Source organism: Lampetra planeri, chromosome 50, assembly GCF_965212315.1.
Source record: "Lampetra planeri chromosome 50, kcLamPlan1.2.h2, whole genome shotgun sequence".
Lineage (NCBI taxonomy): Eukaryota > Metazoa > Chordata > Hyperoartia > Petromyzontiformes > Petromyzontidae > Lampetra > Lampetra planeri.
Window position 1 is genome coordinate 8476636 of NC_136156.1, and position 12449 is coordinate 8489084.

Genomic DNA, 12449 nt, shown 5'->3' on the forward strand with positions numbered 1-12449 from the left:
GTCTGACGATGGGATCATCGCGCACAACGACGCAGACGGAGCCGGACCCATCATCATCATCAGCACGAGCGCCGCCCGCGGCGTCAGCATCGTGCCGACTCAACAACCAAGCCCAGCAGTGGACAGAACCTGCCGGCGCAGCCACGAGAGGGGGCGCCGTGTGTATGACAAGCCCACACGCCTCGCCCCCCCCTTCAGCTGGGAACCGAGGAATTTTCGGTGCAAGGAACGCCTCACCTCGGAGCCCGCGAACTCATAATTCGGTAAGAAGACAACACACCCACACACACGTAACGCGCATATTGGGACTACTAATATTGCTCCAAGGTGGTGCGTTAACTATTAGCTGATCGTGAAAAGCATTGAGTTGCATAAATACAGTCGTTTAGAAGTATTTTAGTCGTTCGTTTTTGTTAATTGCATCACTTTACCAATGAATCCATTGATGACATACTCGACATATAGAAGCATCCTATCGGCGTGTATGGTCACCCTGCTCAGTTTAGACAAACCTAACCACTGAGGGTTAATCGTACGGATCAATGAGTAGGACATCTCCAGGAGTACTGTGTTGACAATTCCGAGCATAAGTGTTCGCATATTAGAGTGTTTTTAGATATAAAAATTGCATAACACAGAAGAGTCTGAGTGGTTCCTTCCTAAGTTCATGCTTAATAATCTTAATCATAAGAACTGTATCCTGCGGTGAGATCTGAATTTAATTTTGAGACCTGACATAAACACGTAAAAACATAATCAGTAAAAGTTAAAGCGAGAATAATCGTATTATCACAATTGTTAATACACCCAAGAAAATGAAGCCGAGCCCAATTATCATAATTTTATACATTAGCATAATTTCATAAATTACATGTTAGTCATTGTATTATCACGATTGTTAATACAACCTTAGACAACAAAGCTGAGCCTAATTAGCATGATCATATACATTGCATAACTTCACAAAATTAACCATTTTTCCTTGTGTAATCACGATGGGTAATACACCCCTAGACAACGAAGCCGAAGCTAATGAGCATAATTACATAAATTTGCATAATTACACATAATTTTGTATTTAATTTGTATTATTTTTATTATTTTTCAAGACAATATATACAACACCACTCTGCCCTGAGCCTTCAAATATCTGCCTCTCCGGATCAAAATACAATAATATATTTGTATCTTCCCGTTACCCACTCTGCTGGTATTGAATCAATGCTGCTGAATGCACGACCTCTCAGAAGGACGTGTGGCTGATGGAGTGTGTTTTAAACATATCTATTTATTATTTTTTACGTGAAAGAACAGATGTGGGAATGAGGCTTGTTGTGTGCTGATACTGTCCTCGAAGGCAGGAAACCCCAAACACAGGCCGGAGAGTTTGAAGATTTGTCCCAGTGAAGTGGTGAATCCAAGGATGGACCGAAAGGTCACTCCTGAGGGCCCTTCGTGAACTTTACGAGATTAAAGACATCTCTAAGCGCCAATCACTTATCTCTATGAGATACGCTTCGGGCAGTAACGCATCCCCTCAATTTCCAAGGAAAACTGATTTTTTTTTCCAGTCCCTACCAAAACTCCGAATGTATTTGCAAGTCGCCCACTGCATCTGATTTAAGCTGTTTACATCGGGCTGCTGGGAGGCGTAGCGGTAACACTTGTACCTCGTAGCTAAGACATCTGGAGTTGTATTCCTAGCTCCGATAGAATCCGTGAATGATGGGAGGCCTATTCTCAGGTTTTTTCGGTAAAGTCACGTAGGTAAAACATTAAAAGTAATGAAAGTAAAATAAAACAAAACAAAAATAAAAATAAAATTCACGACGTTTCGGAGGCAACACAAGTCTCCGTCATCAGGTGGGACCGTCACAGCCAGATTAGCTGCATCAAGTGAAGCAATGATTCAAAATGTAATCCCTTATAAGCAAGTTGAAGGGGGGGAGGAGAGGGGGGGGGAGTTCATCAGAATGTGGTAGCCAATGAATGGAACGTATCGGGAGGGAGGGGGGTGGGAGGGGGAGGGAGCCAACAAAACATTTGGCGACGGCTTGGACGCGGCTGCTGCGCACGCCAACACAATGGGCAGAAAGGGGGGAGGGGAGGTCTGATACACATGATAGAACAAAGGAACGAAAATGCCCATGTTTATACCGATGGGAGGCCTAATGTATGATGACGTGAAGTGGGTGTGTCATGCACAAATACGGTGACCCTGGACGCGTGCTTACCCATATGAGGAGTTAAGTAACAGCAAAAGAAATAAATAATAGCGGCCTCGATTCCAAGCTGGACACCATTCTCGATCCTATGCTCCAACCCACGCTCAAACACACAACGCAGCCAATGCATGCTCGACTCCATACTCGATCCCACGATCAAACACACAACGCCTCCAGTTTATGTTCCACCCCATGCTCGATCCAACGCTCAAACACACAACGCCTCCAGCCCATGCTCGACCCCATGCTCAAACCCGTTACAACCCCATCCCTTGTATTCTATCGTGCCACCGCGCCTTTCTCTGTGTGGGATTCTCAACCCCATTCTGCACGGGGGTTCGTCTGGGTGCTCTGAATTGCTCCTATAGCTTAAAACAAGTAGCTGGTATTGGTCAAACTGCAAGTGACCTAATTGGGATTACAAAGCAGCAGCAAAGTCAGCACCTGCTGCGAAGCTCCCACAAGCGGTGACTGTGGAACAGTGGCACCCTCCTTCGTGGCAGCCTTTTACAATGGGGCACATCCCACGTGCATTCAATTATTATTATTCTTAAAGTGCTGACAACCCTTTAATCATTTTCCTTCTCAAGGCCTCTACATCCATTGCTTAGAAACATTCGATTCCCCCGTGCCTCCTGAGCACGATGTTTCATGTCTGATGTCTTGTTCCCATGCCTGTATAATGAGCTCCCTCCCCTCTGTCTCTGGTTCTGTTGATTTGCAACTTGCATAACACCTGCCTGTCATCACCATCGCCGTTTCCAGTTGTGTTGAATGTGTCCAAGATTAGAGTCTTCTCCGCCATTCATTTTAATTTCTGAATTATTTTTCCCATTTGGGCTCTCGATTAAAAGTTGGAATATCACGCAATTTGATCGAAATAAGAGTAATAATGGGAAATGGTTTCAAGGCAATTTGTATTGTTACACCGAGGACATTTATTTAAGGGCCCTTGTAAATATTTCACAATGTTTACGAGCGCACCCGGAGGGCAATTTACAATTGTTATCGCAGCTGTCGTTCGTGTTCGCTGGGGTCATTCCGCTCATCATCACCAGGACAGCAGAATTAACGGGCACGCACGAATTAACATTTAACCGCAGAGTGCCGCATCCCGCCTGATCGGTGGGGCTGCCTTATCAGCGCTTGCCACTCTGCTGTGTGCTGGCATTGTCAAGTGTAAACGCCATTGCTATTTGTGTGTGTTTATCGTGATACTTCGGACAATGTCGACACTCTCTGACGTTCACGATCCGCGTGTGCTCTATGAATGTCACCATCTCGGCGTGAAAATGCCCCCCCCCCGCCTCCTCACTCCCCCTGCTAAAATTAAATGAACGGGGGGGGGGGGGGGTTCGGGTTAGAGCATAGGCGGAGTTTGACTTCTATATTTGAGCGGTGGCAGGGGTTCGCTTTGTCCGTCGGATTAGGAATCGCGGGCGCATATAGTTGATTACAGGTTTTTTTTTTTTATCAGTAATTGAAACTACTGAAAATACATTAATAAAGGTGCCCAGTTTTAGGGGGCCTTGCCCACCTACCCCGTGCCCCCCCTCCCCCCCCCCAAAACTCCGTCCATGGTGGCGGCTCTCCCGTCGTTTTGGAAATTACACATTCCCATGACGAGGTCCTGATGGGTCTATGATATGACCGCTGTTGGCTTCCCACAAAACGGTACTTGACTTTTATCGACTCGGGAGAGACGATGACGAGCTAAGTCACCCCCCCCCCTCCCCAAGCCTGAGCGGGATTCGAACTCGCCACGGGTGCGGGATGACGCCACGTGGCGCCCGGCGGCCCCAGCCAATGAGCGCGTGCGTGTAGTGGGCCTCTGCGCAACACGAGAAGAACATTCCCACGGGAGCTTTCCCACGGGAACAACATCACCGTGGCAATGTTCCGCCGCCGCCTTCTCCGATTGGCTGTGACCGCGACACGCCCCGCCGTGAAATCGCTGCGACGATGCGGCGCTGTTGTCGAGCAGCGATCCAATCGGACAGGCGACCAAAATTATCGATCACAGATTTGCTCCCCCCCCCCCATATATGGGAGTAGGTAGGCGTGGCGTTAGCCGAAGGGGCGTGTTTGTGCCTATATATGGTAATTGTGTATCGCTAATCGAGGCAAATTTATCGATCCAAATTACTCGATCCGGCAGGCAGCTAAAAGTCGATCTGATCGTCAAATGTCGAACCATTGCGATTCGATGGCAGGAAATAATTGCATCGAGTAGTCGTGTGACGCAACACCCTTGATTTGATTGGCTAATATCAGCAAGATCGGTGATTCCGTCGCAGGGCGGGGCGTGTCACAGCATTACTCGATCCATGGATCTATTGGCCAGGAATCGACACAGCGATTACCCCGCAAATTACGATGAATCAATCTCGATTAACGATCCCCGTCACCCGCATGTGGGTGGGAGGTGGGGGGGAAATCCGTGATCGGTGATTTAGTCACGTGTCCGATTCGTATCGCTGCTCTCAGCGCTCTGAAAATTGAACGCCCCCCCCTCCCCCCGGGGTGGCTGGGGCTGGTGGGCCCACGTAAATATATCCTTGAACAAAAAAAAGAATGTCCTTGATATCTTTTTGCTCGTGATAGAAAAACGAAAGTGACTAAACTCTTCAAATCCATAATAGAGGATTTTTGGCTTTACGCGATCTCACCCAAAGACCTATATCATGGATATTGGTCGAGAAAGCCTAAACAAACTATTCTAATAACAAAAATATGTATCACACCTTTACACTTTACAATTATTCTGATGGGTTATGTTGAAGTGTAATCGATTCTAATCGATTCACCCCTACCCCCTGCAGATAGACACAGGGGAGGGCGGGGTCTAGGGGGTTTCACAAACGCCCCCAGCTAATCACAAGCCGCCATTCCCAAATATTTGCATATGCCCCGCTCTATGCAAATGTACCCCTGCTCCTCCCCCTCATTATGAGGACAATAAATCATTCAAAGGACGTTTCGGGCAATGGCCCTTTTTTCACAGCACATAGAGAGGCCAGAGTGATAGTATGGACTTCATGATAATTTCATTTTTTCCCTTCTGATTAGAATTTTTTTTTATCTGCATGTGGATGACCTTCAAACCAGCAGCCACTCTGTGGAACAGCCCAGCACACACACAGGGCTGGGATATTTCATTTGTTGGACATTTTGACAATCAGCCACGGTGAGTCTACTGCTGGACCAAGACGTCGCCACGTCTCACGTTTCTGCAATGGTGACGATCCTCCCAGCACGTGCACCGCGAGCCAATTCCATCGCTGCATCTCCACGCTGCAGTCCTCGCAATACTATAGCAATATTTACACATTTATTTTACCGGGTAAGACCCGCTGAGCTGATATTTATCTCTTTTTCAGAAGCGACCTGTCGATCACAAATGAGAGCTCAACGAAGTGGATTGTCATTACGTGGACATTTATAGCAGCAGCGAAATCCTCTAAACGCGTGATGTTGATTCTCAATGTGGAGACAGAAAACCGGACGGCCCAGGGAAAAATCCACGCGACCACGGGGAGAGAGACACTCAAACTCCAAATATACAGCAGCAGCAGGCGTCAGGATCAGTATCGAACCCACGACCTCCTGCATACCACGCGAGGTAGTGAACATCTCCTCGCCACCGCGGCGCCCCTACACTCTGACACTGACATGGACGTGTGCGCCAATGTGGGCACGCAACAGCGGGTTTTTCCATCATTGTACCTGTCCCCACCCTGGCAATGTGGAATTTCCACCACCATCTCAGAGCCACAGAGGTGATCAGCTGGTGAGCTCGTAACGAATGCCACCGCTGGTGAGGTCAAGATTGAGGTGCAGACTCTGCAATTGCTTGTCCACGCCACTGCTTCTAAGAGGACACTTGGCCTACTCTTCCACGCTGTCCAGACGCCTTGGATGAGGTGCGAGTACCCACACTTTACCCCACCGCACGCGGCCTGCTGATCGATTAAGGATGGTTGAATCCATTCTAGTATCAATCAGAATCTTAATGTACATGAGGAATCCGATGAGCTATGAAGCTCTTTTTTACCGATATTCCAGCGGGACATTTATGCTGCTGCTGGGTGAACAGAGGCAGAGGAAGTGGGGAGGAATGAGGGAGCTTTAACTGTATATAGGGTGCTTCAATTAAATGTTAACACTTACATGGGACTATCGTTTTTAATGGAAAAAGAACGGGTAATACACTGTAACATGATAACAAATGTATGAGAATAGGTGTTTCCCCTTTTATCACACCAAACTGGTCTAATACCGTGTGAGACGAGGCTCAAAAGAAAGCTGTCTCTGGTGTGGACCAATCAGTTTGAAAGACAATGCATATATTATCAGTGTGTTTTTGTTTGCATTTTGACAACAAGTATCGTGGTTAGGGGCCGTCCATAAATAAAGTCACGCACCTAGGGGGGGGGGGGGGTCAGACCTTTGTGGCGATGTGTGACGAGGGGGGGTGGGGGTTTGAGAAATGTGACGTCACATCAAAATGCGCAACTTTCAATAAATATAGACAACACGTTCTACTTAATTAAATATACTTTTTAATAAATGTTTTCCCCTACATCATCAGAGTGCAGTGCCACATTAAATACGCGCTACAATGACAATAGTTTAAAGCGATTTGAAGCATGTTTTATTTTTTGGGAGGGGGCAGAGCTTTGTGACGTCCTATTTGAGGGGGTGTCTGACTTTTTGTGACGCCGTGTGATGGGGGGGGCGGTCAAAAATCGTCCAAAATCGCGTGACGTCATTTATGGACAGTCCCTTAATGCAGACATGATTCCTTGTAAAAGGTTTCAGTTTGGTGTTTTAACAACCTAACACATCTGTTTTGTTTCCAGATAAAAGGGGAAAAACCTATCCTCATATTTTGGTACTGGCAACAAAAGTATCTTAATAGCTTTTAAAAGTCAGAGTCGCCACTTGTTCGCCATCATTGTCAGCACGTTGCCTAGAATCTCCTCCAGGTGGTCTCCAGTGCCCGGAGGCGGCACATTTCTCGTGGCATTGTTACAAATTCTCACAAGTGTTAAAACATCTTTTTGAAAACCCCTGTAACGGTGGCCATTGTTTCAACTTGCGGCGCCGTGAGATGGCATCGAACCGCTGTCCTCTGTCGTACGAGTCCAAGTGCGCGGACGACTTCTAACGCCGCTGTGGCAAAAGGAGCGAGCACCCTGTGGGGGTGATGTAGCCCAATGTCACTCGCGCAGCTCCGCCCTCCTCACTCACGACTGGCGGCCGACTGCGTGCAGAGGGGGCTGGTTTCATCATCGTCATCATCATAATTGACACTTGCACAGCGCGTTTCACCACCCAGAGGTCGCAAGGCACTGCACAGAGCTAAGAGCAAGTCAGTAAATAACTCACGCAATTCTAAAGCGTAATATAAGCACGCAGGCTCATGATTTAACCACACATACAAACACCACCACCTCCCACACACACCCAAAGCACAGAACCAAATTAATCAGGAGGAAAGGCCTTTAAGGGGAAAAAAACGTTTTAAGGCGGAATTTTAATAAACGGAGGGACTCAGCGGATTGAATATTCGATGAAAGTGAATTCCGCAAATTTGGGTGGGGGGGGGGGGCAGCACGGCAAAAGCCCCCCCCCCCCGGGTCATCCATTGAGTGGAGGTGCCACTTGGGCAGGTGCGAGAGAAGCCCACAACTCAGACGACACAAGAAGGCAGGCCCCGAGTGTCACAATCAGTGAAGAAGGCAGGCCCCGAGTGTCACAATCAGTGAAGAAGGCAGGCCCCGAGTGTCACAATCAGTGAAGAAGGAAGGCCCCGATTGTCACAATCAGTGAAGAAGACAGGCCCCGAGTGTCACAATCAGTGAAGAAGGCAGGTCCCGAGTGTCACAATCAGTGAAGAAGGCAGGCCCCGAGTGTCACAATCAATGAAAAAGGCAGGCCCCGAGTGTCACAATCAGTGAAGAAGGCAGGCCCCGAGTGTCACAATCAGTGAAGAAGGCAGGCCCCGAGTGTCACAATCAGTGAAGAAGGCAGGCCCCGAGTGTCATAATCAGTGAAAAAGGCAGGCCCCGAGTGTCACAATCAGTGAAGAAGGCAGGCCCCGAGTGTCACAATCAGTGAAGAAGGCAGGTCCCGGGTGTCACAATCAATGAAGAAGGCTGGCCCCGAGTGTCACAATCAATGAAGAAGGCAGGCCCCGAGTGTCACAATCAGTGAAGAAGGCAGGCCCCGAGTGCCACAATCAGTGAAGAAGGCAGGCCCCGAGTGTCACAATCAGTGTAGAAGGCAGGCCCCGAGTGTTACAATCAGTGAAGAAGGCAGGCCCCGAGTGTCACAATCAGTGAAGAAGGCAGGCCCCGAGAGTCACAATCAGTGAAGAAGGCAGGCCCCGAGTGTCACAATCAGTGAAGAAGGCAGGCCCCGAGCGTCACAATCAGTGAAGAAGGCAGGCCCCGAGTGTCACAATCAGTGAAGAAGGCAAGTCCCGAGTGTCACAATCAATGAAGAAGGCAGGCGCCGAGTGTCACAATCAGTGAAGAAGGCAGGCCCCGAGTGTCACAATCAGTGAAGAAGGCAGGTCCCGAGTGTCACAATCAGTGAAGAAGGCAGGCCCCGAGCGTCACAATCAGTGAAGAAGGCAGCCGCCGCGTGGCGTCACAATCAGTGAAGAAGGCAGGCCCCGAGTGTCACAATCAGTGAAGAAGGCAGGCCCCGAGTGTCACAATCAGTGAAGAAGGCAGGCGCCGAGTGTCACAATCAGTGAAGAAGGCAGGCCCCAAGTGTCACAATCAGTGAAGAAGGCAGGCCCCGAGTGTTATAATCAGTGAAGAAGGCAGGCCCCGAGTGTCACAATCAATGAAGAAGGCAGGTCCCGAGTGTCACAATCAGTGAAGAAGGCAGGCCCCGAGTGTCACAATCAGTGAAGAAGGCAGGTCCCGAGTGTCACAATCAATGAAGAAGGCAGGCCCCGAGTGTCACAATCAGTGAAGAAGGCAGGCCCCGAGTGTCACAATCAGTGAAGAAGGCAGGCCCCGAGTGTTATAATCAGTGAAGAAGGCAGGCCCCGAGTGTCACAATCAGTGAAGAAGGCAGGCCCCAAGTGTCACAATCAGTGAAGAAGGCAGGCCCCGAGTGTTATAATCAGTGAAGAAGGCAGGCCCCGAGTGTCACAATCAGTGAAGAAGGCAGGCCCCGAGTGTCACAATCAGTGAAGAAGGCAGGCCCCGAGTGTCACAATCAGTGAAGAAGGCAGGCCCCGAGTGTCACAATCAGTGAAGAAGGCAGGCCCCGAGTGTCACAATCAGTGAAGAAGGCAGGCCCCAAGTGTCACAATCAGTGAAGAAGGCAGGCCCCGAGTGTCACAATCAGTGAAGAAGGCAGGCCCCGAGTGTCACAATCAGTGAAGAAGGCAGGCCCCGAGTGTCACAATCAGTGAAGAATGCAGGCCCCGAGTGTCACAATCAGTGAAGAAGGCAGGCCCCGAGTGTCACAATCATTGAAGAAGGCAGGCCCCGAGTGTCACAATCAGTGAAGAAGGCAGGCCCCGAGTGTCACAATCAGTGAAGAAGGCAGGCCCCGAGTGTCACAATCAGTGAAGAAGGCAGGCCCCGAGTGTCACAATCAGTGAAGAAGGCAGGTCCCGAGTGTCACAATCAATGAAGAAGGCAGGCCCCGAGTGTCACAATCAGTGAAGAAGGCAGGCCCCGAGTGTTATAATCAGTAAAGAAGGTAGGCCCCGAGTGTCACAATCAGTGAAGAAGACAGGCCCCGAGTGTCACAATCAGTGAAGAAGGCAGGCCCCGAGTGTTATAATCAGTGAAGAAGGCAGGCCCCGAGTGTCACAATCAGTGAAGAAGGCAGGCCCCGAGTGTCACAATCAGTGAAGAATGCAGGCCCCGAGTGTCACAATCAGTGAAGAAGGCAGGCCCCGAGTGTCACAATCAGTGAAGGCAGGCCCCGAGTGTCACAATCAGTGAAGAAGGCAGGCCCCGAGTGTCACAATCAGTGAAGAAGGCAGGCCCCGAGTGTCACAATCAGTGAAGAAGGCAGGCCCCGAGTGTCACAATCAGTGAAGAAGGCAGGCCCCGAGTGTCACAATCAGTGAAGAATGCAGGCCCCGAGTGTCACAATCAGTGAAGAAGGCAGGCCCCGAGTGTCACAATCAGTGAAGAAGGCAGGCCCCGAGTGTCACAATCAGTGAAGAAGGCAGGCCCCGAGTGTCACAATCAGTGAAGAAGGCAGGCCCCGAGTGTCACAATCAGTGAAGAAGGCAGGCCCCGAGTGTCACAATCAGTGAAGAAGGCAGGCCCCGAGTGTCACAATCAGTGAAGAAGGCAGGCCCCGAGTGTCACAATCAGTGAAGAAGGCAGGCCCCGAGTGTCACAATCAGTGAAGAAGGCAGGCCCCGAGTGTCACAATCAGTGAAGAAGGCAGGCCCCGAGTGTCACAATCAGTGAAGAAGGCAGGCCCCGAGTGTCACAATCAGTGAAGAAGGCAGGCCCCGAGTGTCACAATCAGTGAAGAAGGCAGGCCCCGAGTGTCACAATCAGTGAAGAATGCAGGCCCCGAGTGTCACAATCAGTGAAGAAGGCAGGCCCCGAGTGTCACAATCAGTGAAGAAGGCAGGCCCCGAGTGTCACAATCAGTGAAGAAGGCAGGCCCCGAGTGTCACAATCAGTGAAGAAGGCAGGCCCCGAGTGTCACAATCAGTGAAGAAGGCAGGCCCCGAGTGTCACAATCAGTGAAGAAGGCAGGCCCCGAGTGTCACAATCAGTGAAGAAGGCAGGCCCCGAGTGTCACAATCAATGAGAGCGTTTCACAACTCCCCCCTCCGCCCCGGGGAGAGTGACGCGAGGACTTCATAGGGGGGTGGGGGGGGCAGCCTCGTGCGGGTAACTGCACACGTGGACGGTTGCCATGGAGACGCTGGTGTTGGTTGCCGGGCAACCAGCAACTCCATCACGTACGGATTAGGGTGAAATGAAGTTGTAAAGAGGGTGAGGTCATGCTCTTGAATTTGTTTACGAAAGATATAAGTATATATACACACACACATGAACTGTGTGTGCTTTTCAAATTGCATCGGTCACGCAGCCACGGTGCACACAATCAGCGACATCGGTTCGATACAAGAACAATTGTGGCAACAGTTTTGCCATGCTGTGTTCGCACCAGCAGAGTCGGGCTGCTTGCCTGAACCGATGCTGTCTGTCTGTTAGAAACACGCGTTCAGAGGTTTTGGTCCCCGTGATGATGATGATGATCAGCCACTCCGGTGAGCTGTCGTCTGTGATTGCCAGGTCGCTTCTGCATACAGAGCGATTGAGCTCTGGGCCTTACCTGGGTAAATAAAGACAACGTTTATATGGGTCCCAGTTTATTGCAAATTTATATAAAAATATATCAAATCATAATTATCCACAACGACGCTGATGATGATCGTGGTTTCGCCTCGATCAGTGGTTCTTAACCTGTGCTGCAGCCTTGTACCCCTCTGAATCGTTAAACAAAGTACAATATTAATACAGTACACACACAAGGGGCTTTCTGAAACAAAGTAGTTGTACTTGCGTGCCCGTGCTTAATTTGTGTTTCGATTATTATTTACCTTCTAAGACAATCTGGCCGTGTCTCGCATCCCCAGAGAGGGCATCTGGCACCCCCGGGGCGTGCGTGATGCACCCCAGGTTAAGAAGAACCTCTGGCCGAGAGAACGGCATTCTTTGTGTGTAGGACCACACGAAAACACGTCATAGGTAGCCCTATGAACCACAGAGTCAGCCCATTGGAGTCTGCGCTCTCCTTCAACGGAGGAACGGCAAAACGACAGGAACTCTGTCTCTGTCTGTCTCTCTGTCTCTCTCTCTCTGGCTGTCTCTGTCTGTCTCTCTCTCTGTCTCTCTCTCGGTGCATGCTGGGAAGAGGGTGTGTCTACCTGTGCTCCTGGAAAAACATTACCTACCAATGAGGGCCTAGTTTCATGTACGCATCCTAGCCTCACCTAACTTCGTTTTTTGCATTTTCCTGCGACCTCTCTAAATCTCCGAGCACCATCGAGTGCTCATCTTCTCTCCTCCACCTCTGTGAGTGCCTCCAACAACACAGGGTCGTGCTGTCTCACTCTTCTTTATCTCTTCCTCCTCTCATCACACTCATTTACTCGCCAGGCCTGCGGCCTACTCACAGCTCTGCATCCAATTACCTTTTCCTTCCCCCTCTCTT